The sequence below is a fragment of the Lepisosteus oculatus genome, unplaced genomic scaffold, assembly GCF_040954835.1.
Source record: "Lepisosteus oculatus isolate fLepOcu1 unplaced genomic scaffold, fLepOcu1.hap2 HAP2_SCAFFOLD_39, whole genome shotgun sequence".
NCBI lineage: Eukaryota > Metazoa > Chordata > Actinopteri > Semionotiformes > Lepisosteidae > Lepisosteus > Lepisosteus oculatus.
In genome coordinates, this window is record NW_027167923.1 from 1,288,267 (window position 1) to 1,313,851 (window position 25,585).

General features: G+C 49.0%; 5 non-coding genes across 5 annotated transcripts; all 5 read left to right on the forward strand.

Annotated features, from left to right (window-relative positions):
- The first annotated feature begins 276 nt into the window (after window positions 1-276).
- Window positions 277-359, forward strand: trnal-cag (transfer RNA leucine (anticodon CAG)). Its single transcript has one exon. It is a non-coding gene; the product is annotated as a tRNA-Leu (tRNA).
- A 4,028-nt stretch (window positions 360-4,387) lies between these two features.
- Window positions 4,388-4,470, forward strand: trnal-cag (transfer RNA leucine (anticodon CAG)). The gene has a single exon. It is a non-coding gene; the product is annotated as a tRNA-Leu (tRNA).
- A 12,232-nt stretch (window positions 4,471-16,702) lies between these two features.
- Window positions 16,703-16,785, forward strand: trnal-cag (transfer RNA leucine (anticodon CAG)). The gene has a single exon. It is a non-coding gene; the product is annotated as a tRNA-Leu (tRNA).
- Window positions 16,786-20,813: 4,028 nt separating this feature from the next.
- On the forward strand, window positions 20,814-20,896 carry trnal-cag (transfer RNA leucine (anticodon CAG)). Its single transcript has one exon. It is a non-coding gene; the product is annotated as a tRNA-Leu (tRNA).
- A 4,028-nt stretch (window positions 20,897-24,924) lies between these two features.
- Window positions 24,925-25,007, forward strand: trnal-cag (transfer RNA leucine (anticodon CAG)). The gene has a single exon. It is a non-coding gene; the product is annotated as a tRNA-Leu (tRNA).
- The last annotated feature ends 578 nt before the right edge of the window (window positions 25,008-25,585 follow it).

Below are 25,585 nucleotides of genomic sequence, written 5' to 3' on the forward strand. Positions count from 1 at the left end.
GGCCGCTCTGCGTGTGGCGCACAACTGCTCTTTTTATTTCCTACATAAGTGATGAAAGAGTTGAAAGTTTCAACGACAAACGCAGACGTCACTTTGAGCGCTTGGTGTTGTAGCACAAATCATCACATGCTGCTCTACACTGGATTATAAAAGCCGACACATTTTCCAAACATTTTAATGCTGGAGTCACACTGTAGTATTAATAACAGTGCGATACTCGAGGAGCGTAGTGGGATCGCGGTGGCTCATCAGACCGCCCCGGGACAGGGGGCCCGCGTCAGGATGGCCGAGCGGTCTAAGGCGCTGCGTTCAGGTCGCAGTCTCCCCTGGAGGCGTGGGTTCGAATCCCACTCCTGACAAAAAGCTTGCTCAGTGCCGTCTCCAGTCGGGTGCAAATGGGTGAAGCAGCCTGCCGCGGGGAACGTGCGCCGATAGGCGTAGGTGTATCCCCTGCCTCTTCCGATTTAGCTCGTGCTCCATAGGATGGAAGCGGATGCTCTGGCTTTTTGACTCGAATATAACCTGATCACAACAGAAGGCCGTGCAGCCCAGTGCTGGTTTAAGAATGCCTCGTGTCTTCAGGCCCCTATTCCTTCAGGTTACCCCTTTGGAATAGTCGTCCGAAAAAGACGGGAAAGTTAAAGCATGTAAGCTCCCACACACTGCGTTAGCATTAGCGGTTGGAATCTGATGGGAGAAAAGCAACCTGGCTCGCCGTCAAGCAATCCATCCCTGGTCTCCCACGTGACAGGCGGGGATACGCACCACTATACTAACGAGGAGCGCTTGCTTGGCGCTTGAAGACACTTCCTCTTGCGGCTACTACTGTTTCCGGTTTCGTCTTTTCTTTTCATTCCTCCCAGAGGAGCGCATGAAAACGTTTCCATCTGCGCCATCCTCACCCCTCCAATGCTATGGTCCCTGCTCCTCCTGGTGCACTGCAAACACTCATTCAGCCGGTTCTTTCAGTTTGAATACTTAGGTCTTCAAAGGCTGGAAGTAGGGCGCAAGACATGCCAATGCCAAAAGCGTGGCAGTGTGATTCCAGCTGTGAAATGTCACTGGTGGATGTTGAAGACATTACTTCCAAGGCAGCAGGTCCAAGCGATTTAGCGTTTGTACAAGAAGCAGGAAGAGAGAAACGGCACTCCGCCTTTTTCTGGGCAGGCCGAAGCGACAGGAGAAGGGCGCCGTAGTCGGCAGGATTCGAGCCGACGCGGGGAGACCCCAGTGGCTTTCTAGCCCATCGCCTTAACCGCTCGGCCACGACTACAGGGAGCGTCGCCGCCGCCGGCTTGCAATCATTTAACACGGAGGGCGAGGCGGCGGCGGTAACCTTTTTCAATGTCGCTCTCCGCTTCCCCCCAAAAAAAGCCAAATGACATGCTAGCACTCGGACACCCTTCAGAAGACTGAAGGGTGGCTTAAAGCTGGAAGGATTAGGTCTCCCCGTTCCGACGCGACAATCGAACTTCCTTAGGCAGAGAGAAAGCAACATCGAGGAGCGTCAACAAGACTTTAGAAGCTGCGACACACGCCACTTTCAGTCGCAGACACAGCAGTTTTAAAGGCAGGAATCGCCTTTGCGAACGCCATGAGAAACAGAACGCAAGCTCAGGTCCTGCGGTTTAACAAACAGCCTCGGCTTTCAAGCGACATTTCTTTTCTGGAGCGAATTCACTTTCAACTTCAAGAAATTCACACAACTTGCGAAATACGAAATACAAATCTGGCTCATCGCTGCACAAGAAATACCGCCGGCTGGCAAGAAAATGACAACGGTGTTTTTCCTTAACGAAAAACTTCCCATGGAGAAAAACAACGGCTGTGCGTCTCTGTCGGCTTGATTCAGTTTAATGCAAGTATTCATTCTCCTCCTGGAAAATACAGCTTGCGAAAGATGAAATACAATTCTTGGCTTTTCTGGGTGAGTGCAGAAGAAATCCTGCCGGCTGGCAGAAGAATTCCAGCCTTTTTTACTCTTTAACCACAAACTTGCGAATGATACAAAGCAAGCGGGGTGCGTTTCTGTGCAGCTGTTAACTGAACAGCTGCTGCTTCAAGCCCACCCAGGGCTCATTCCGATTTCAACATCATGCCCCCTGAAGGTAGACTGGATTTCTTTGCGAAGCATTCACCTTTTGGACGTTTCAGGAAAGGTGCGTGTCGATGCCAGACTTGAAAAGCTTTCCATACAAAGAAACAACATAGTGCTTTTGATTGATGGGAAACGGCAAGAGCGGTTTGAGCAGCTCCGGCCTCTCAACCGCTTTACAATGTGATCGGCACCTCGGTAGCCAGTTTAGAAGGCTGAAAAGGATGCTGGAAGCACAGCGACGTTCTAAAACCAGCGCTTGAAAAGCATCTGCATACATAAAATGTCCATTTCCCCAAAGCTGAATCTGCATCTTCAGAAGATTGTCAGCTATACGTTTTCGTTCTTTGTTTCCTTTTTTTACGACAAGCTTTCGAGAAATGAACTGTCTATTGTGATGAAGGCTGCGTTAGAAATTGTGCATCTAGCTTAGTTCAATGAAATCGGGAGGTGCACCTGTCTCAAGCGGATGGCTCTTTGCAGGCACACTACGGAAACCTGCGGGCGCAAGTTGGGAGAAGTGACTCTTGCAGAGTGTTGAGCTTCGAGAAGAGGGCTCCGCTCAGGAAGATATTTCCACATGTTGAAGAGTCGCTTTTCGCCCTTTCTTTCCCACATTTTTCCAGTGCGGTTATTGATCGCGTTCAAAATGTTTTCCCAACGTACGTGTTACCTGCAAAATCACAGTGAAACTGTTATGCCGAAAAGATTCCTAATAGTTATTGTATTAGAATAGCTCTCCAATTTCTTAGCCTTCGTACACGCAATGTTTAAGGAAACGCTAGAGTAAATGAAACTGTAAATAGACAGGAGCTCTTCTTAGTTTTCATACAAGTTATGATGGCTGCAGCTCCTATCTGCGTCCGGGTGACCGGAGCCAAGGGATTATCTGCGGAACCTTTGATTTATCTCTCGGGCAAGGAGCTAGATACGCCCTTTTCATCTCGGTTTGATCACACCTGTGCATTAAAACGCAGTGCTCGGTACCATCGAGGTGTAAGAGGTTCAAGGATGAGCGGGAAACTTTGTTAATAAGGAGACAGGCACCGCCCAACGTGGGGCTCGAACCCACGACCCTGAGATTAAGAGTCTCATGCTCTACCGACTGAGCTAGCCGGGTGCCGGTGGAGCTGGTGGTTAACTTGTCCCTGTTGACGGCAATTTGACAAGGTATACTTCCTGGCTTTTCATCATGTGCTGACCGGATTCGAGAGTAGCACACCCTGTTCTTTGTTGATTACTCTACCTCCAGCAGCGCAAATGTCAGTAATCATTGAAATGTACGACCTACAATCTCCTCAGCATGCCCGCGTGGACTCCTCAGTGATCATCCTTCTACGTTCTGCTGTAGTTTTCATGCAAGTGAAAACCGTGCTCCAAATAACAGCGGCACAGTTGTATCCTGCGGTAAGCATTCTTCTAATTCCATCGTTTTGCTCCAGGTAAAAGGTAGCGCATCATAGTGTTGATATTCCAAGGTTTCAGAGTCCGTATTGGATGGCTTGGATGCAGACATCGCTCAGAGCTCCCAGTATGATTTTCCCGAGTTCAGTTTTGCAGTGTTTTAGTGCTTTACTACTTCCAGTGGGCCTTTGAATGCTCTGCTAAGTAGAGACGTGACATAATTACTAATGCGACCGAGTGTGCTGGCTGTTCCTGGTTCGTAATGATTAACGCGAGAAATCAATATAAACATAACTGCTTCGATTTCGAGGTTCAGTTGAAGCTTTCAAAGAAACTATCAAAGACCTCAGAACAACCGAAGACACATTTGGTCATCTCCGTATTGGTGAAGATTAAAGAGTCCCGCAAGTGTCAAGCTTGCACAAACACACACGAGAGAGAAACTCAGGACAGAATTTAAAGAAAGGGAGATGCAGACTATTTGAAGGCACTTTGCTAACCCAATGGCATGCTTATGAATCGTGCATAGGACACATGTAGCAGAGGATGGTTTCGATCCATCGACCTCTGGGTTATGGGCCCAGCACGCTTCCGCTGCGCCACTCTGCTGACGGCCTCTCTGCGTGTGGCGCACAACTGCTCTTTTTATTTCCTACATAAGTGATGAAAGAGTTGAAAGTTTCAACGACAAACGCAGACGTCACTTTGAGCGCTTGGTGTTGTAGCACAAATCATCACATGCTGCTCTACACTGGATTATAAAAGCCGACACATTTTCCAAACATTTTAATGCTGGAGTCACACTGTAGTATTAATAACAGTGCGATACTCGAGGAGCGTAGTGGGATCGCGGTGGCTCATCAGACCGCCCCGGGACAGGGGGCCCACGTCAGGATGGCCGAGCGGTCTAAGGCGCTGCGTTCAGGTCGCAGTCTCCCCTGGAGGCGTGGGTTCGAATCCCACTCCTGACAAAAAGCTTGCTCAGTGCCGTCTCCAGTCGGGTGCAAATGGGTGAAGCAGCCTGCCGCAGGGAACGTGCGCCGATAGGCGTAGGTGTATCCCCTGCCTCTTCCGATTTAGCTCGTGCTCCATAGGATGGAAGCGGATGCTCTGGCTTTTTGACTCGAATATAACCTGATCACAACAGAAGGCCGTGCAGCCCAGTGCTGGTTTAAGAATGCCTCGTGTCTTCAGGCCCCTATTCCTTCAGGTTACCCCTTTGGAATAGTCGTCCGAAAAAGACGGGAAAGGAAAAGCATGTAAGCTCCCACACACTGCGTTAGCATTAGCGGTTGGAATCTGATGGGAGAAAAGCAACCTGGCTCGCCGTCAAGCAATCCATCCCTGGTCTCCCACGTGACAGGCGGGGATACGCACCACTATACTAACGAGGAGCGCTTGCTTGGCGCTTGAAGACACTTCCTCTTGCGGCTACTACTGTTTCCGGTTTCGTCTTTTCTTTTCATTCCTCCCAGAGGAGCGCATGAAAACGTTTCCATCTGCGCCATCCTCACCCCTCCAATGCTATGGTCCCTGCTCCTCCTGGTGCACTGCAAACACTCATTCAGCCGGTTCTTTCAGTTTGAATACTTAGGTCTTCAAAGGCTGGAAGTAGGGCGCAAGACATGCCAATGCCAAAAGCGTGGCAGTGTGCTTCCAGCTGTGAAATGTCACTGGTGGATGTTGAAGACATTACTTCCAAGGCAGCAGGTCCAAGCGATTTAGCGTTTGTACAAGAAGCAGGAAGAGAGAAACGGCACTCCGCCTTTTTCTGGGCAGGCCGAAGCGACAGGAGAAGGGCGCCGTAGTCGGCAGGATTCGAGCCGACGCGGGGAGACCCCAGTGGCTTTCTAGCCCATCGCCTTAACCGCTCGGCCACGACTACAGGGAGCGTCGCCGCCGCCGGCTTGCAATCATTTAACACGGAGGGCGAGGCGGCGGCGGTAACCTTTTTCAATGTCGCTCTCCGCTTCCCCCCAAAAAAAGCCAAATGACATGCTAGCACTCGGACACCCTTCAGAAGACTGAAGGGTGGCTTAAAGCTGGAAGGATTAGGTCTCCCCGTTCCGACGCGACAATCGAACTTCCTTAGGCAGAGAGAAAGCAACATCGAGGAGCGTCAACAAGACTTTAGAAGCTGCGACACACGCCACTTTCAGTCGCAGACACAGCAGTTTTAAAGGCAGGAATCGCCTTTGCGAACGCCATGAGAAACAGAACGCAAGCTCAGGTCCTGCGGTTTAACAAACAGCCTCGGCTTTCAAGCGACATTTCTTTTCTGGAGCGAATTCACTTTCAACTTCAAGAAATTCACACAACTTGCGAAATACGAAATACAAATCTGGCTCATCGCTGCACAAGAAATACCGCCGGCTGGCAAGAAAATGACAACGGTGTTTTTCCTTAACGAAAAACTTCCCATGGAGAAAAACAACGGCTGTGCGTCTCTGTCGGCTTGATTCAGTTTAATGCAAGTATTCATTCTCCTCCTGGAAAATACAGCTTGCGAAAGATGAAATACAATTCTTGGCTTTTCTGGGTGAGTGCAGAAGAAATCCTGCCGGCTGGCAGAAGAATTCCAGCCTTTTTTACTCTTTAACCACAAACTTGCGAATGATACAAAGCAAGCGGGGTGCGTTTCTGTGCAGCTGTTAACTGAACAGCTGCTGCTTCAAGCCCACCCAGGGCTCATTCCGATTTCAACATCATGCCCCCTGAAGGTAGACTGGATTTCTTTGCGAAGCATTCACCTTTTGGACGTTTCAGGAAAGGTGCGTGTCGATGCCAGACTTGAAAAGCTTTCCATACAAAGAAACAACATAGTGCTTTTGATTGATGGGAAACGGCAAGAGCGGTTTGAGCAGCTCCGGCCTCTCAACCGCTTTACAATGTGATCGGCACCTCGGTAGCCAGTTTAGAAGGCTGAAAAGGATGCTGGAAGCACAGCGACGTTCTAAAACCAGCGCTTGAAAAGCATCTGCATACATAAAATGTCCATTTCCCCAAAGCTGAATCTGCATCTTCAGAAGATTGTCAGCTATACGTTTTCGTTCTTTGTTTCCTTTTTTTACGACAAGCTTTCGAGAAATGAACTGTCTATTGTGATGAAGGCTGCGTTAGAAATTGTGCATCTAGCTTAGTTCAATGAAATCGGGAGGTGCACCTGTCTCAAGCGGATGGCTCTTTGCAGGCACACTACGGAAACCTGCGGGCGCAAGTTGGGAGAAGTGACTCTTGCAGAGTGTTGAGCTTCGAGAAGAGGGCTCCGCTCAGGAAGATATTTCCACATGTTGAAGAGTCGCTTTTCGCCCTTTCTTTCCCACATTTTTCCAGTGCGGTTATTGATCGCGTTCAAAATGTTTTCCCAACGTACGTGTTACCTGCAAAATCACAGTGAAACTGTTATGCCGAAAAGATTCCTAATAGTTATTGTATTAGAATAGCTCTCCAATTTCTTAGCCTTCGTACACGCAATGTTTAAGGAAACGCTAGAGTAAATGAAACTGTAAATAGACAGGAGCTCTTCTTAGTTTTCATACAAGTTATGATGGCTGCAGCTCCTATCTGCGTCCGGGTGACCGGAGCCAAGGGATTATCTGCGGAACCTTTGATTTATCTCTCGGGCAAGGAGCTAGATACGCCCTTTTCATCTCGGTTTGATCACACCTGTGCATTAAAACGCAGTGCTCGGTACCATCGAGGTGTAAGAGGTTCAAGGATGAGCGGGAAACTTTGTTAATAAGGAGACGGGCACCGCCCAACGTGGGGCTCGAACCCACGACCCTGAGATTAAGAGTCTCATGCTTTACCGACTGAGCTAGCCGGGCGCCGGTGGAGCTGATGGTTAACTTGTCCCTGTTGACGGCAATTTGACAAGGTATACTTCCTGGCTTTTCATCATGTGCTGACCGGATTCGAGAGTAGCACACCCTGTTCTTTGTTGATTACTCTACCTCCAGCAGCGCAAATGTCAGTAATCATTGAAATGTACGACCTACAATCTCCTCAGCATGCCCGCGTGGACTCCTCAGTGATCATCCTTCTACGTTCTGCTGTAGTTTTCATGCAAGTGAAAACCGTGCTCCAAATAACAGCGGCACAGTTGTATCCTGCGGTAAGCATTCTTCTAATTCCATCGTTTTGCTCCAGGTAAAAGGTAGCGCATCATAGTGTTGATATTCCAAGGTTTCAGAGTCCGTATTGGATGGCTTGGATGCAGACATCGCTCAGAGCTCCCAGTATGATTTTCCCGAGTTCAGTTTTGCAGTGTTTTAGTGCTTTACTACTTCCAGTGGGCCTTTGAATGCTCTGCTAAGTAGAGACGTGACATAATTACTAATGCGACCGAGTGTGCTGGCTGTTCCTGGTTCGTAATGATTAACGCGAGAAATCAATATAAACATAACTGCTTCGATTTCGAGGTTCAGTTGAAGCTTTCAAAGAAACTATCAAAGACCTCAGAACAACCGAAGACACATTTGGTCATCTCCGTATTGGTGAAGATTAAAGAGTCCCGCAAGTGTCAAGCTTGCACAAACACACACGAGAGAGAAACTCAGGACAGAATTTAAAGAAAGGGAGATGCAGACTATTTGAAGGCACTTTGCTAACCCAATGGCATGCTTATGAATCGTGCATAGGACACATGTAGCAGAGGATGGTTTCGATCCATCGACCTCTGGGTTATGGGCCCAGCACGCTTCCGCTGCGCCACTCTGCGTGTGGCGCACAACTGCTCTTTTTATTTCCTACATAAGTGATGAAAGAGTTGAAAGTTTCAACGACAAACGCAGACGTCACTTTGAGCGCTTGGTGTTGTAGCACAAATCATCACATGCTGCTCTACACTGGATTATAAAAGCCGACACATTTTCCAAACATTTTAATGCTGGAGTCACACTGTAGTATTAATAACAGTGCGATACTCGAGGAGCGTAGTGGGATCGCGGTGGCTCATCAGACCGCCCCGGGACAGGGGGCCCGCGTTAGGATGGCCGAGCGGTCTAAGGCGCTGCGTTCAGGTCGCAGTCTCCCCTGGAGGCGTGGGTTCGAATCCCACTCCTGACAAAAAGCTTGCTCAGTGCCGTCTCCAGTCGGGTGCAAATGGGTGAAGCAGCCTGCCGCAGGGAACGTGCGCCGATAGGCGTAGGTGTATCCCCTGCCTCTTCCGATTTAGCTCGTGCTCCATAGGATGGAAGCGGATGCTCTGGCTTTTTGACTCGAATATAACCTGATCACAACAGAAGGCCGTGCAGCCCAGTGCTGGTTTAAGAATGCCTCGTGTCTTCAGGCCCCTATTCCTTCAGGTTACCCCTTTGGAATAGTCGTCCGAAAAAGACGGGAAAGGAAAAGCATGTAAGCTCCCACACACTGCGTTAGCATTAGCGGTTGGAATCTGATGGGAGAAAAGCAACCTGGCTCGCCGTCAAGCAATCCATCCCTGGTCTCCCACGTGACAGGCGGGGATACGCACCACTATACTAACGAGGAGCGCTTGCTTGGCGCTTGAAGACACTTCCTCTTGCGGCTACTACTGTTTCCGGTTTCGTCTTTTCTTTTCATTCCTCCCAGAGGAGCGCATGAAAACGTTTCCATCTGCGCCATCCTCACCCCTCCAATGCTATGGTCCCTGCTCCTCCTGGTGCACTGCAAACACTCATTCAGCCGGTTCTTTCAGTTTGAATACTTAGGTCTTCAAAGGCTGGAAGTAGGGCGCAAGACATGCCAATGCCAAAAGCGTGGCAGTGTGCTTCCAGCTGTGAAATGTCACTGGTGGATGTTGAAGACATTACTTCCAAGGCAGCAGGTCCAAGCGATTTAGCGTTTGTACAAGAAGCAGGAAGAGAGAAACGGCACTCCGCCTTTTTCTGGGCAGGCCGAAGCGACAGGAGAAGGGCGCCGTAGTCGGCAGGATTCGAGCCGACGCGGGGAGACCCCAGTGGCTTTCTAGCCCATCGCCTTAACCGCTCGGCCACGACTACAGGGAGCGTCGCCGCCGCCGGCTTGCAATCATTTAACACGGAGGGCGAGGCGGCGGCGGTAACCTTTTTCAATGTCGCTCTCCGCTTCCCCCCAAAAAAAGCCAAATGACATGCTAGCACTCGGACACCCTTCAGAAGACTGAAGGGTGGCTTAAAGCTGGAAGGATTAGGTCTCCCCGTTCCGACGCGACAATCGAACTTCCTTAGGCAGAGAGAAAGCAACATCGAGGAGCGTCAACAAGACTTTAGAAGCTGCGACACACGCCACTTTCAGTCGCAGACACAGCAGTTTTAAAGGCAGGAATCGCCTTTGCGAACGCCATGAGAAACAGAACGCAAGCTCAGGTCCTGCGGTTTAACAAACAGCCTCGGCTTTCAAGCGACATTTCTTTTCTGGAGCGAATTCACTTTCAACTTCAAGAAATTCACACAACTTGCGAAATACGAAATACAAATCTGGCTCATCGCTGCACAAGAAATACCGCCGGCTGGCAAGAAAATGACAACGGTGTTTTTCCTTAACGAAAAACTTCCCATGGAGAAAAACAACGGCTGTGCGTCTCTGTCGGCTTGATTCAGTTTAATGCAAGTATTCATTCTCCTCCTGGAAAATACAGCTTGCGAAAGATGAAATACAATTCTTGGCTTTTCTGGGTGAGTGCAGAAGAAATCCTGCCGGCTGGCAGAAGAATTCCAGCCTTTTTTACTCTTTAACCACAAACTTGCGAATGATACAAAGCAAGCGGGGTGCGTTTCTGTGCAGCTGTTAACTGAACAGCTGCTGCTTCAAGCCCACCCAGGGCTCATTCCGATTTCAACATCATGCCCCCTGAAGGTAGACTGGATTTCTTTGCGAAGCATTCACCTTTTGGACGTTTCAGGAAAGGTGCGTGTCGATGCCAGACTTGAAAAGCTTTCCATACAAAGAAACAACATAGTGCTTTTGATTGATGGGAAACGGCAAGAGCGGTTTGAGCAGCTCCGGCCTCTCAACCGCTTTACAATGTGATCGGCACCTCGGTAGCCAGTTTAGAAGGCTGAAAAGGATGCTGGAAGCACAGCGACGTTCTAAAACCAGCGCTTGAAAAGCATCTGCATACATAAAATGTCCATTTCCCCAAAGCTGAATCTGCATCTTCAGAAGATTGTCAGCTATACGTTTTCGTTCTTTGTTTCCTTTTTTTACGACAAGCTTTCGAGAAATGAACTGTCTATTGTGATGAAGGCTGCGTTAGAAATTGTGCATCTAGCTTAGTTCAATGAAATCGGGAGGTGCACCTGTCTCAAGCGGATGGCTCTTTGCAGGCACACTACGGAAACCTGCGGGCGCAAGTTGGGAGAAGTGACTCTTGCAGAGTGTTGAGCTTCGAGAAGAGGGCTCCGCTCAGGAAGATATTTCCACATGTTGAAGAGTCGCTTTTCGCCCTTTCTTTCCCACATTTTTCCAGTGCGGTTATTGATCGCGTTCAAAATGTTTTCCCAACGTACGTGTTACCTGCAAAATCACAGTGAAACTGTTATGCCGAAAAGATTCCTAATAGTTATTGTATTAGAATAGCTCTCCAATTTCTTAGCCTTCGTACACGCAATGTTTAAGGAAACGCTAGAGTAAATGAAACTGTAAATAGACAGGAGCTCTTCTTAGTTTTCATACAAGTTATGATGGCTGCAGCTCCTATCTGCGTCCGGGTGACCGGAGCCAAGGGATTATCTGCGGAACCTTTGATTTATCTCTCGGGCAAGGAGCTAGATACGCCCTTTTCATCTCGGTTTGATCACACCTGTGCATTAAAACGCAGTGCTCGGTACCATCGAGGTGTAAGAGGTTCAAGGATGAGCGGGAAACTTTGTTAATAAGGAGACGGGCACCGCCCAACGTGGGGCTCGAACCCACGACCCTGAGATTAAGAGTCTCATGCTTTACCGACTGAGCTAGCCGGGCGCCGGTGGAGCTGATGGTTAACTTGTCCCTGTTGACGGCAATTTGACAAGGTATACTTCCTGGCTTTTCATCATGTGCTGACCGGATTCGAGAGTAGCACACCCTGTTCTTTGTTGATTACTCTACCTCCAGCAGCGCAAATGTCAGTAATCATTGAAATGTACGACCTACAATCTCCTCAGCATGCCCGCGTGGACTCCTCAGTGATCATCCTTCTACGTTCTGCTGTAGTTTTCATGCAAGTGAAAACCGTGCTCCAAATAACAGCGGCACAGTTGTATCCTGCGGTAAGCATTCTTCTAATTCCATCGTTTTGCTCCAGGTAAAAGGTAGCGCATCATAGTGTTGATATTCCAAGGTTTCAGAGTCCGTATTGGATGGCTTGGATGCAGACATCGCTCAGAGCTCCCAGTATGATTTTCCCGAGTTCAGTTTTGCAGTGTTTTAGTGCTTTACTACTTCCAGTGGGCCTTTGAATGCTCTGCTAAGTAGAGACGTGACATAATTACTAATGCGACCGAGTGTGCTGGCTGTTCCTGGTTCGTAATGATTAACGCGAGAAATCAATATAAACATAACTGCTTCGATTTCGAGGTTCAGTTGAAGCTTTCAAAGAAACTATCAAAGACCTCAGAACAACCGAAGACACATTTGGTCATCTCCGTATTGGTGAAGATTAAAGAGTCCCGCAAGTGTCAAGCTTGCACAAACACACACGAGAGAGAAACTCAGGACAGAATTTAAAGAAAGGGAGATGCAGACTATTTGAAGGCACTTTGCTAACCCAATGGCATGCTTATGAATCGTGCATAGGACACATGTAGCAGAGGATGGTTTCGATCCATCGACCTCTGGGTTATGGGCCCAGCACGCTTCCGCTGCGCCACTCTGCTGACGGCCTCTCTGCGGGTGGCGCACAACTGCTCTTTTTATTTCCTACATAAGTGATGAAAGAGTTGAAAGTTTCAACGACAAACGCAGACGTCACTTTGAGCGCTTGGTGTTGTAGCACAAATCATCACATGCTGCTCTACACTGGATTATAAAAGCCGACACATTTTCCAAACATTTTAATGCTGGAGTCACACTGTAGTATTAATAACAGTGCGATACTCGAGGAGCGTAGTGGGATCGCGGTGGCTCATCAGACCGCCCCGGGACAGGGGGCCCGCGTTAGGATGGCCGAGCGGTCTAAGGCGCTGCGTTCAGGTCGCAGTCTCCCCTGGAGGCGTGGGTTCGAATCCCACTCCTGACAAAAAGCTTGCTCAGTGCCGTCTCCAGTCGGGTGCAAATGGGTGAAGCAGCCTGCCGCAGGGAACGTGCGCCGATAGGCGTAGGTGTATCCCCTGCCTCTTCCGATTTAGCTCGTGCTCCATAGGATGGAAGCGGATGCTCTGGCTTTTTGACTCGAAAATAACCTGATCACAACAGAAGGCCGTGCAGCCCAGTGCTGGTTTAAGAATGCCTCGTGTCTTCAGGCCCCTATTCCTTCAGGTTACCCCTTTGGAATAGTCGTCCGAAAAAGACGGGAAAGGAAAAGCATGTAAGCTCCCACACACTGCGTTAGCATTAGCGGTTGGAATCTGATGGGAGAAAAGCAACCTGGCTCGCCGTCAAGCAATCCATCCCTGGTCTCCCACGTGACAGGCGGGGATACGCACCACTATACTAACGAGGAGCGCTTGCTTGGCGCTTGAAGACACTTCCTCTTGCGGCTACTACTGTTTCCGGTTTCGTCTTTTCTTTTCATTCCTCCCAGAGGAGCGCATGAAAACGTTTCCATCTGCGCCATCCTCACCCCTCCAATGCTATGGTCCCTGCTCCTCCTGGTGCACTGCAAACACTCATTCAGCCGGTTCTTTCAGTTTGAATACTTAGGTCTTCAAAGGCTGGAAGTAGGGCGCAAGACATGCCAATGCCAAAAGCGTGGCAGTGTGCTTCCAGCTGTGAAATGTCACTGGTGGATGTTGAAGACATTACTTCCAAGGCAGCAGGTCCAAGCGATTTAGCGTTTGTACAAGAAGCAGGAAGAGAGAAACGGCACTCCGCCTTTTTCTGGGCAGGCCGAAGCGACAGGAGAAGGGCGCCGTAGTCGGCAGGATTCGAGCCGACGCGGGGAGACCCCAGTGGCTTTCTAGCCCATCGCCTTAACCGCTCGGCCACGACTACAGGGAGCGTCGCCGCCGCCGGCTTGCAATCATTTAACACGGAGGGCGAGGCGGCGGCGGTAACCTTTTTCAATGTCGCTCTCCGCTTCCCCCCAAAAAAAGCCAAATGACATGCTAGCACTCGGACACCCTTCAGAAGACTGAAGGGTGGCTTAAAGCTGGAAGGATTAGGTCTCCCCGTTCCGACGCGACAATCGAACTTCCTTAGGCAGAGAGAAAGCAACATCGAGGAGCGTCAACAAGACTTTAGAAGCTGCGACACACGCCACTTTCAGTCGCAGACACAGCAGTTTTAAAGGCAGGAATCGCCTTTGCGAACGCCATGAGAAACAGAACGCAAGCTCAGGTCCTGCGGTTTAACAAACAGCCTCGGCTTTCAAGCGACATTTCTTTTCTGGAGCGAATTCACTTTCAACTTCAAGAAATTCACACAACTTGCGAAATACGAAATACAAATCTGGCTCATCGCTGCACAAGAAATACCGCCGGCTGGCAAGAAAATGACAACGGTGTTTTTCCTTAACGAAAAACTTCCCATGGAGAAAAACAACGGCTGTGCGTCTCTGTCGGCTTGATTCAGTTTAATGCAAGTATTCATTCTCCTCCTGGAAAATACAGCTTGCGAAAGATGAAATACAATTCTTGGCTTTTCTGGGTGAGTGCAGAAGAAATCCTGCCGGCTGGCAGAAGAATTCCAGCCTTTTTTACTCTTTAACCACAAACTTGCGAATGATACAAAGCAAGCGGGGTGCGTTTCTGTGCAGCTGTTAACTGAACAGCTGCTGCTTCAAGCCCACCCAGGGCTCATTCCGATTTCAACATCATGCCCCCTGAAGGTAGACTGGATTTCTTTGCGAAGCATTCACCTTTTGGACGTTTCAGGAAAGGTGCGTGTCGATGCCAGACTTGAAAAGCTTTCCATACAAAGAAACAACATAGTGCTTTTGATTGATGGGAAACGGCAAGAGCGGTTTGAGCAGCTCCGGCCTCTCAACCGCTTTACAATGTGATCGGCACCTCGGTAGCCAGTTTAGAAGGCTGAAAAGGATGCTGGAAGCACAGCGACGTTCTAAAACCAGCGCTTGAAAAGCATCTGCATACATAAAATGTCCATTTCCCCAAAGCTGAATCTGCATCTTCAGAAGATTGTCAGCTATACGTTTTCGTTCTTTGTTTCCTTTTTTTACGACAAGCTTTCGAGAAATGAACTGTCTATTGTGATGAAGGCTGCGTTAGAAATTGTGCATCTAGCTTAGTTCAATGAAATCGGGAGGTGCACCTGTCTCAAGCGGATGGCTCTTTGCAGGCACACTACGGAAACCTGCGGGCGCAAGTTGGGAGAAGTGACTCTTGCAGAGTGTTGAGCTTCGAGAAGAGGGCTCCGCTCAGGAAGATATTTCCACATGTTGAAGAGTCGCTTTTCGCCCTTTCTTTCCCACATTTTTCCAGTGCGGTTATTGATCGCGTTCAAAATGTTTTCCCAACGTACGTGTTACCTGCAAAATCACAGTGAAACTGTTATGCCGAAAAGATTCCTAATAGTTATTGTATTAGAATAGCTCTCCAATTTCTTAGCCTTCGTACACGCAATGTTTAAGGAAACGCTAGAGTAAATGAAACTGTAAATAGACAGGAGCTCTTAGTTTTCATACAAGTTATGATGGCTGCAGCTCCTATCTGCGTCCGGGTGACCGGAGCCAAGGGATTATCTGCGGAACCTTTGATTTATCTCTCGGGCAAGGAGCTAGATACGCCCTTTTCATCTCGGTTTGATCACACCTGTGCATTAAAACGCAGTGCTCGGTACCATCGAGGTGTAAGAGGTTCAAGGATGAGCGGGAAACTTTGTTAGTAAGGAGACGGGCACCGCCCAACGTGGGGCTCGAACCCACGACCCTGAGATTAAGAGTCTCATGCTCTACCGACTGAGCTAGCCGGGCGCCGGTGGAGCTGGTGGTTAACTTGTCCCTGTTGACGGCAATTTGACAAGGTATACTTCCTGGCTTTTCATCATGTGCTGACCGGATTCGAGAGTAGCACACCCTGTTCTTTGTTGATTACTGTACCTCCAGCAGCGCAAATGTCAGTAATCATTGAAATGTACGACCTACAATCTCCTCAGCATGCCCGCGTGGACTCCTCAGTGATCATCCTTCTACGTTCTGCTGTAGTTTTCATGCAAGTGAAAACCGTGCTCCAAATAACAGCGGCACAGTTGTATCCTGCGGTAAGCATTCTTCTAATTCCATCGTTTTGCTCCAGGTAAAAGGTAGCGCATCATAGTGTTGATATTCCAAGGTTTCAGAGTCCGTATTGGATGGCTTGGATGCAGACATCGCTCAGAGCTCCCAGTATGATTTTCCCGAGTTCAGTTTTGCAGTGTTTTAGTGCTTTACTACTTCCAGTGGGCCTTTGAATGCTCTGCTAAGTAGAGACGTGACATAATTACTAATGCGACCGAGTGTGCTGGCTGTTCCTGGTTCGTAATGATTAACGCGAGAAATCAATATAAACATAACTGCTTCGATTTCGAGGTTCAGTTGAAGCTTTCAAAGAAACTATCAAAGACCTCAGAACAACCGAAGACACATTTGGTCATCTCCGTATTGGTGAAGATTAAAGAGTCCCGCAAGTGTCAAGCTTGCACAAACACACACGAGAGAGAAACTCAGGACAGAATTTAAAGAAAGGGAGATGCAGACTATTTGAAGGCACTTTGCTAACCCAATGGCATGCTTATGAATCGTGCATAGGACACATGTAGCAGAGGATGGTTTCGATCCATCAACCTCTGGGTTATGGGCCCAGCACGCTTCCGCTGCGCCACTCTGCTGACGGCCGCTCTGCGTGTGGCGCACAACTGCTCTTTTTATTTCCTACATCAGTGATGAAAGAGTTGAAAGTTTCAACGACAAACGCAGACGTCACTTTGAGCGCTTGGTGTTGTAGCACAAATCATCACATGCTGCTCTACACTGGATTATAAAAGCCGACACATTTTCCAAACATTTTAATGCTGGAGTCACACTGTAGTATTAATAACAGTGCGATACTCGAGGAGCGTAGTGGGATCGCGGTGGCTCATCAGACCGCCCCGGGACAGGGGGCCCGCGTCAGGATGGCCGAGCGGTCTAAGGCGCTGCGTTCAGGTCGCAGTCTCCCCTGGAGGCGTGGGTTCGAATCCCACTCCTGACAAAAAGCTTGCTCAGTGCCGTCTCCAGTCGGGTGCAAATGGGTGAAGCAGCCTGCCGCGGGGAACGTGCGCCGATAGGCGTAGGTGTATCCCCTGCCTCTTCCGATTTAGCTCGTGCTCCATAGGATGGAAGCGGATGCTCTGGCTTTTTGACTCGAATATAACCTGATCACAACAGAAGGCCGTGCAGCCCAGTGCTGGTTTAAGAATGCCTCGTGTCTTCAGGCCCCTATTCCTTCAGGTTACCCCTTTGGAATAGTCGTCCGAAAAAGACGGGAAAGTTAAAGCATGTAAGCTCCCACACACTGCGTTAGCATTAGCGGTTGGAATCTGATGGGAGAAAAGCAACCTGGCTCGCCGTCAAGCAATCCATCCCTGGTCTCCCACGTGACAGGCGGGGATACGCACCACTATACTAACGAGGAGCGCTTGCTTGGCGCTTGAAGACACTTCCTCTTGCGGCTACTACTGTTTCCGGTTTCGTCTTTTCTTTTCATTCCTCCCAGAGGAGCGCATGAAAACGTTTCCATCTGCGCCATCCTCACCCCTCCAATGCTATGGTCCCTGCTCCTCCTGGTGCACTGCAAACACTCATTCAGCCGGTTCTTTCAGTTTGAATACTTAGGTCTTCAAAGGCTGGAAGTAGGGCGCAAGACATGCCAATGCCAAAAGCGTGGCAGTGTGCTTCCAGCTGTGAAATGTCACTGGTGGATGTTGAAGACATTACTTCCAAGGCAGCAGGTCCAAGCGATTTAGCGTTTGTACAAGAAGCAGGAAGAGAGAAACGGCACTCCGCCTTTTTCTGGGCAGGCCGAAGCGACAGGAGAAGGGCGCCGTAGTCGGCAGGATTCGAGCCGACGCGGGGAGACCCCAATGGCTTTCTAGCCCATCGCCTTAACCGCTCGGCCACGACTACAGGGAGCGCCGCCGCCGCCGGCTTGCAATCATTTAACACGGAGGGCGAGGCGGCGGCGGTAACCTTTTTCAATGTCGCTCTCCGCTTCCCCCCAAAAAAAGCCAAATGACATGCTAGCACTCGGACACCCTTCAGAAGACTGAAGGGTGGCTTAAAGCTGGAAGGATTAGGTCTCCCCGTTCCGACGCGACAATCGAACTTCCTTAGGCAGAGAGAAAGCAACATCGAGGAGCGTCAACAAGACTTTAGAAGCTGCGACACACGCCACTTTCAGTCGCAGACACAGCAGTTTTAAAGGCAGGAATCGCCTTTGCGAACGCCATGAGAAACAGAACGCAAGCTCAGGTCCTGCGGTTTAACAAACAGCCTCGGCTTTCAAGCGACATTTCTTTTCTGGAGCGAATTCACTTTCAACTTCAAGAAATTCACACAACTTGCGAAATACGAAATACAAATCTGGCTCATCGCTGCACAAGAAATACCGCCGGCTGGCAAGAAAATGACAACGGTGTTTTTCCTTAACGAAAAACTTCCCATGGAGAAAAACAACGGCTGTGCGTCTCTGTCGGCTTGATTCAGTTTAATGCAAGTATTCATTCTCCTCCTGGAAAATACAGCTTGCGAAAGATGAAATACAATTCTTGGCTTTTCTGGGTGAGTGCAGAAGAAATCCTGCCGGCTGGCAGAAGAATTCCAGCCTTTTTTACTCTTTAACCACAAACTTGCGAATGATACAAAGCAAGCGGGGTGCGTTTCTGTGCAGCTGTTAACTGAACAGCTGCTGCTTCAAGCCCACCCAGGGCTCATTCCGATTTCAACATCATGCCCCCTGAAGGTAGACTGGATTTCTTTGCGAAGCATTCACCTTTTGGACGTTTCAGAAAAGGTGCGTGTCGATGCCAGACTTGAAAAGCTTTCCATACAAAGAAACAACATAGTGCTTTTGATTGATGGGAAACGGCAAGAGCGGTTTGAGCAGCTCCGGCCTCTCAACCGCTTTACAATGTGATCGGCACCTCGGTAGCCAGTTTAGAAGGCTGAAAAGGATGCTGGAAGCACAGCGACGTTCTAAAACCAGCGCTTGAAAAGCATCTGCATACATAAAATGTCCATTTCCCCAAAGCTGAATCTGCATCTTCAGAAGATTGTCAGCTATACGTTTTCGTTCTTTGTTTCCTTTTTTTACGACAAGCTTTCGAGAAATGAACTGTCTATTGTGATGAAGGCTGCGTTAGAAATTGTGCATCTAGCTTAGTTCAATGAAATCGGGAGGTGCACCTGTCTCAAGCGGATGGCTCTTTGCAGGCACACTACGGAAACCTGCGGGCGCAAGTTGGGAGAAGTGACTCTTGCAGAGTGTTGAGCTTCGAGAAGAGGGCTCCGCTCAGGAAGATATTTCCACATGTTGAAGAGTCGCTTTTCGCCCTTTCTTTCCCACATTTTTCCAGTGCGGTTATTGATCGCGTTCAAAATGTTTTCCCAACGTACGTGTTACCTGCAAAATCACAGTGAAACTGTTATGCCGAAAAGATTCCTAATAGTTATTGTATTAGAATAGCTCTCCAATTTCTTAGCCTTCGTACACGCAATGTTTAAGGAAACGCTAGAGTAAATGAAACTGTAAATAGACAGGAGCTCTTCTTAGTTTTCATACAAGTTATGATGGCTGCAGCTCCTATCTGCGTCCGGGTGACCGGAGCCAAGGGATTATCTGCGGAACCTTTGATTTATCTCTCGGGCAAGGAGCTAGATACGCCCTTTTCATCTCGGTTTGATCACACCTGTGCATTAAAACGCAGTGCTCGGTACCATCGAGGTGTAAGAGGTTCAAGGATGAGCGGGAAACTTTGTTAATAAGGAGACGGGCACCGCCCAACGTGGGGCTCGAACCCACGACCCTGAGATTAAGAGTCTCATGCTTTACCGACTGAGCTAGCCGGGCGCCGGTGGAGCTGATGGTTAACTTGTCCCTGTTGACGGCAATTTGACAAGGTATACTTCCTGGCTTTTCATCATGTGCTGACCGGATTCGAGAGTAGCACACCCTGTTCTTTGTTGATTACTCTACCTCCAGCAGCGCAAATGTCAGTAATCATTGAAATGTACGACCTACAATCTCCTCAGCATGCCCGCGTGGACTCCTCAGTGATCATCCTTCTACGTTCTGCTGTAGTTTTCATGCAAGTGAAAACCGTGCTCCAAATAACAGCGGCACAGTTGTATCCTGCGGTAAGCATTCTTCTAATTCCATCGTTTTGCTCCAGGTAAAAGGTAGCGCATCATAGTGTTGATATTCCAAGGTTTCAGAGTCCGTATTGGATGGCTTGGATGCAGACATCGCTCAGAGCTCCCAGTATGATTTTCCCGAGTTCAGTTTTGCAGTGTTTTAGTGCTTTACTACTTCCAGTGGGCCTTTGAATGCTCTGCTAAGTAGAGACGTGACATAATTACTAATGCGACCGAGTGTGCTGGCTGTTCCTGGTTCGTAATGATTAACGCGAGAAATCAATATAAACATAACTGCTTCGATTTCGAGGTTCAGTTGAAGCTTTCAAAGAAACTATCAAAGACCTCAGAACAACCGAAGACACATTTGGTCATCTCCGTATTGGTGAAGATTAAAGAGTCCCGCAAGTGTCAAGCTTGCACAAACACACACGAGAGAGAAACTCAGGACAGAATTTAAAGAAAGGGAGATGCAGACTATTTGAAGGCACTTTGCTAACCCAATGGCATGCTTATGAATCGTGCATAGGACACATGTAGCAGAGGATGGTTTCGATCCATCGACCTCTGGGTTATGGGCCCAGCACGCTTCCGCTGCGCCACTCTGCTGACGGCCTCTCTGCGTGTGGCGCACAACTGCTCTTTTTATTTCCTACATCAGTGATGAAAGAGTTGAAAGTTTCAACGACAAACGCAGACGTCACTTTGAGCGCTTGGTGTTGTAGCACAAATCATCACATGCTGCTCTACACTGGATTATAAAAGCCGACACATTTTCCAAACATTTTAATGCTGGAGTCACACTGTAGTATTAATAACAGTGCGATACTCGAGGAGCGTAGTGGGATCGCGGTGGCTCATCAGACCGCCCCGGGACAGGGGGCCCGCGTCAGGATGGCCGAGCGGTCTAAGGCGCTGCGTTCAGGTCGCAGTCTCCCCTGGAGGCGTGGGTTCGAATCCCACTCCTGACAAAAAGCTTGCTCAGTGCCGTCTCCAGTCGGGTGCAAATGGGTGAAGCAGCCTGCCGCAGGGAACGTGCGCCGATAGGCGTAGGTGTATCCCCTGCCTCTTCCGATTTAGCTCGTGCTCCATAGGATGGAAGCGGATGCTCTGGCTTTTTGACTCGAATATAACCTGATCACAACAGAAGGCCGTGCAGCCCAGTGCTGGTTTAAGAATGCCTCGTGTCTTCAGGCCCCTATTCCTTCAGGTTACCCCTTTGGAATAGTCGTCCGAAAAAGACGGGAAAGGAAAAGCATGTAAGCTCCCACACACTGCGTTAGCATTAGCGGTTGGAATCTGATGGGAGAAAAGCAACCTGGCTCGCCGTCAAGCAATCCATCCCTGGTCTCCCACGTGACAGGCGGGGATACGCACCACTATACTAACGAGGAGCGCTTGCTTGGCGCTTGAAGACACTTCCTCTTGCGGCTACTACTGTTTCCGGTTTCGTCTTTTCTTTTCATTCCTCCCAGAGGAGCGCATGAAAACGTTTCCATCTGCGCCATCCTCACCCCTCCAATGCTATGGTCCCTGCTCCTCCTGGTGCACTGCAAACACTCATTCAGCCGGTTCTTTCAGTTTGAATACTTAGGTCTTCAAAGGCTGGAAGTAGGGCGCAAGACATGCCAATGCCAAAAGCGTGGCAGTGTGCTTCCAGCTGTGAAATGTCACTGGTGGATGTTGAAGACATTACTTCCAAGGCAGCAGGTCCAAGCGATTTAGCGTTTGTACAAGAAGCAGGAAGAGAGAAACGGCACTCCGCCTTTTTCTGGGCAGGCCGAAGCGACAGGAGAAGGGCGCCGTAGTCGGCAGGATTCGAGCCGACGCGGGGAGACCCCAATGGCTTTCTAGCCCATCGCCTTAACCGCTCGGCCACGACTACAGGGAGCGCCGCCGCCGCCGGCTTGCAATCATTTAACACGGAGGGCGAGGCGGCGGCGGTAACCTTTTTCAATGTCGCTCTCCGCTTCCCCCAAAAAACAGCCAAATGACATGCTAGCACTCGGACACCCTTCAGAAGACTGAAGGGTGGCTTAAAGCTGGAAGGATTAGGTCTCCCCGTTCCGACGCGACAATCGAACTTCCTTAGGCAGAGAGAAAGCAACATCGAGGAGCGTCAACAAGACTTTAGAAGCTGCGACACACGCCACTTTCAGTCGCAGACACAGCAGTTTTAAAGGCAGGAATCGCCTTTGCGAACGCCATGAGAAACAGAACGCAAGCTCAGGTCCTGCGGTTTAACAAACAGCCTCGGCTTTCAAGCGACATTTCTTTTCTGGAGCGAATTCACTTTCAACTTCAAGAAATTCACACAACTTGCGAAATACGAAATACAAATCTGGCTCATCGCTGCACAAGAAATACCGCCGGCTGGCAAGAAAATGACAACGGTGTTTTTCCTTAACGAAAAACTTCCCATGGAGAAAAACAACGGCTGTGCGTCTCTGTCGGCTTGATTCAGTTTAATGCAAGTATTCATTCTCCTCCTGGAAAATACAGCTTGCGAAAGATGAAATACAATTCTTGGCTTTTCTGGGTGAGTGCAGAAGAAATCCTGCCGGCTGGCAGAAGAATTCCAGCCTTTTTTACTCTTTAACCACAAACTTGCGAATGATACAAAGCAAGCGGGGTGCGTTTCTGTGCAGCTGTTAACTGAACAGCTGCTGCTTCAAGCCCACCCAGGGCTCATTCCGATTTCAACATCATGCCCCCTGAAGGTAGACTGGATTTCTTTGCGAAGCATTCACCTTTTGGACGTTTCAGGAAAGGTGCGTGTCGATGCCAGACTTGAAAAGCTTTCCATACAAAGAAACAACATAGTGCTTTTGATTGATGGGAAACGGCAAGAGCGGTTTGAGCAGCTCCGGCCTCTCAACCGCTTTACAATGTGATCGGCACCTCGGTAGCCAGTTTAGAAGGCTGAAAAGGATGCTGGAAGCACAGCGACGTTCTAAAACCAGCGCTTGAAAAGCATCTGCATACATAAAATGTCCATTTCCCCAAAGCTGAATCTGCATCTTCAGAAGATTGTCAGCTATACGTTTTCGTTCTTTGTTTCCTTTTTTTACGACAAGCTTTCGAGAAATGAACTGTCTATTGTGATGAAGGCTGCGTTAGAAATTGTGCATCTAGCTTAGTTCAATGAAATCGGGAGGTGCACCTGTCTCAAGCGGATGGCTCTTTGCAGGCACACTACGGAAACCTGCGGGCGCAAGTTGGGAGAAGTGACTCTTGCAGAGTGTTGAGCTTCGAGAAGAGGGCTCCGCTCAGGAAGATATTTCCACATGTTGAAGAGTCGCTTTTCGCCCTTTCTTTCCCACATTTTTCCAGTGCGGTTATTGATCGCGTTCAAAATGTTTTCCCAACGTACGTGTTACCTGCAAAATCACAGTGAAACTGTTATGCCGAAAAGATTCCTAATAGTTATTGTATTAGAATAGCTCTCCAATTTCTTAGCCTTCGTACACGCAATGTTTAAGGAAACGCTAGAGTAAATGAAACTGTAAATAGACAGGAGCTCTTCTTAGTTTTCATACAAGTTATGATGGCTGCAGCTCCTATCTGCGTCCGGGTGACCGGAGCCAAGGGATTATCTGCGGAACCTTTGATTTATCTCTCGGGCAAGGAGCTAGATACGCCCTTTTCATCTCGGTTTGATCACACCTGTGCATTAAAACGCAGTGCTCGGTACCATCGAGGTGTAAGAGGTTCAAGGATGAGCGGGAAACTTTGTTAATAAGGAGACGGGCACCGCCCAACGTGGGGCTCGAACCCACGACCCTGAGATTAAGAGTCTCATGCTCTACCGACTGAGCTAGCCGGGCGCCGGTGGAGCTGGTGGTTAACTTGTCCCTGTTGACGGCAATTTGACAAGGTATACTTCCTGGCTTTTCATCATGTGCTGACCGGATTCGAGAGTAGCACACCCTGTTCTTTGTTGATTACTGTACCTCCAGCAGCGCAAATGTCAGTAATCATTGAAATGTACGACCTACAATCTCCTCAGCATGCCCGCGTGGACTCCTCAGTGATCATCCTTCTACGTTCTGCTGTAGTTTTCATGCAAGTGAAAACCGTGCTCCAAATAACAGCGGCACAGTTGTATCCTGCGGTAAGCATTCTTCTAATTCCATCGTTTTGCTCCAGGTAAAAGGTAGCGCATCATAGTGTTGATATTCCAAGGTTTCAGAGTCCGTATTGGATGGCTTGGATGCAGACATCGCTCAGAGCTCCCAGTATGATTTTCCCGAGTTCAGTTTTGCAGTGTTTTAGTGCTTTACTACTTCCAGTGGGCCTTTGAATGCTCTGCTAAGTAGAGACGTGACATAATTACTAATGCGACCGAGTGTGCTGGCTGTTCCTGGTTCGTAATGATTAACGCGAGAAATCAATATAAACATAACTGCTTCGATTTCGAGGTTCAGTTGAAGCTTTCAAAGAAACTATCAAAGACCTCAGAACAACCGAAGACACATTTGGTCATCTCCGTATTGGTGAAGATTAAAGAGTCCCGCAAGTGTCAAGCTTGCACAAACACACACGAGAGAGAAACTCAGGACAGAATTTAAAGAAAGGGAGATGCAGACTATTTGAAGGCACTTTGCTAACCCAATGGCATGCTTATGAATCGTGCATAGGACACATGTAGCAGAGGATGGTTTCGATCCATCGACCTCTGGGTTATGGGCCCAGCACGCTTCCGCTGCGCCACTCTGCTGACGGCCTCTCTGCGTGTGGCGCACAACTGCTCTTTTTATTTCCTACATCAGTGATGAAAGAGTTGAAAGTTTCAACGACAAACGCAGACGTCACTTTGAGCGCTTGGTGTTGTAGCACAAATCATCACATGCTGCTCTACACTGGATTATAAAAGCCGACACATTTTCCAAACATTTTAATGCTGGAGTCACACTGTAGTATTAATAACAGTGCGATACTCGAGGAGCGTAGTGGGATCGCGGTGGCTCATCAGACCGCCCCGGGACAGGGGGCCCGCGTCAGGATGGCCGAGCGGTCTAAGGCGCTGCGTTCAGGTCGCAGTCTCCCCTGGAGGCGTGGGTTCGAATCCCACTCCTGACAAAAAGCTTGCTCAGTGCCGTCTCCAGTCGGGTGCAAATGGGTGAAGCAGCCTGCCGCAGGGAACGTGCGCCGATAGGCGTAGGTGTATCCCCTGCCTCTTCCGATTTAGCTCGTGCTCCATAGGATGGAAGCGGATGCTCTGGCTTTTTGACTCGAATATAACCTGATCACAACAGAAGGCCGTGCAGCCCAGTGCTGGTTTAAGAATGCCTCGTGTCTTCAGGCCCCTATTCCTTCAGGTTACCCCTTTGGAATAGTCGTCCGAAAAAGACGGGAAAGGAAAAGCATGTAAGCTCCCACACACTGCGTTAGCATTAGCGGTTGGAATCTGATGGGAGAAAAGCAACCTGGCTCGCCGTCAAGCAATCCATCCCTGGTCTCCCACGTGACAGGCGGGGATACGCACCACTATACTAACGAGGAGCGCTTGCTTGGCGCTTGAAGACACTTCCTCTTGCGGCTACTACTGTTTCCGGTTTCGTCTTTTCTTTTCATTCCTCCCAGAGGAGCGCATGAAAACGTTTCCATCTGCGCCATCCTCACCCCTCCAATGCTATGGTCCCTGCTCCTCCTGGTGC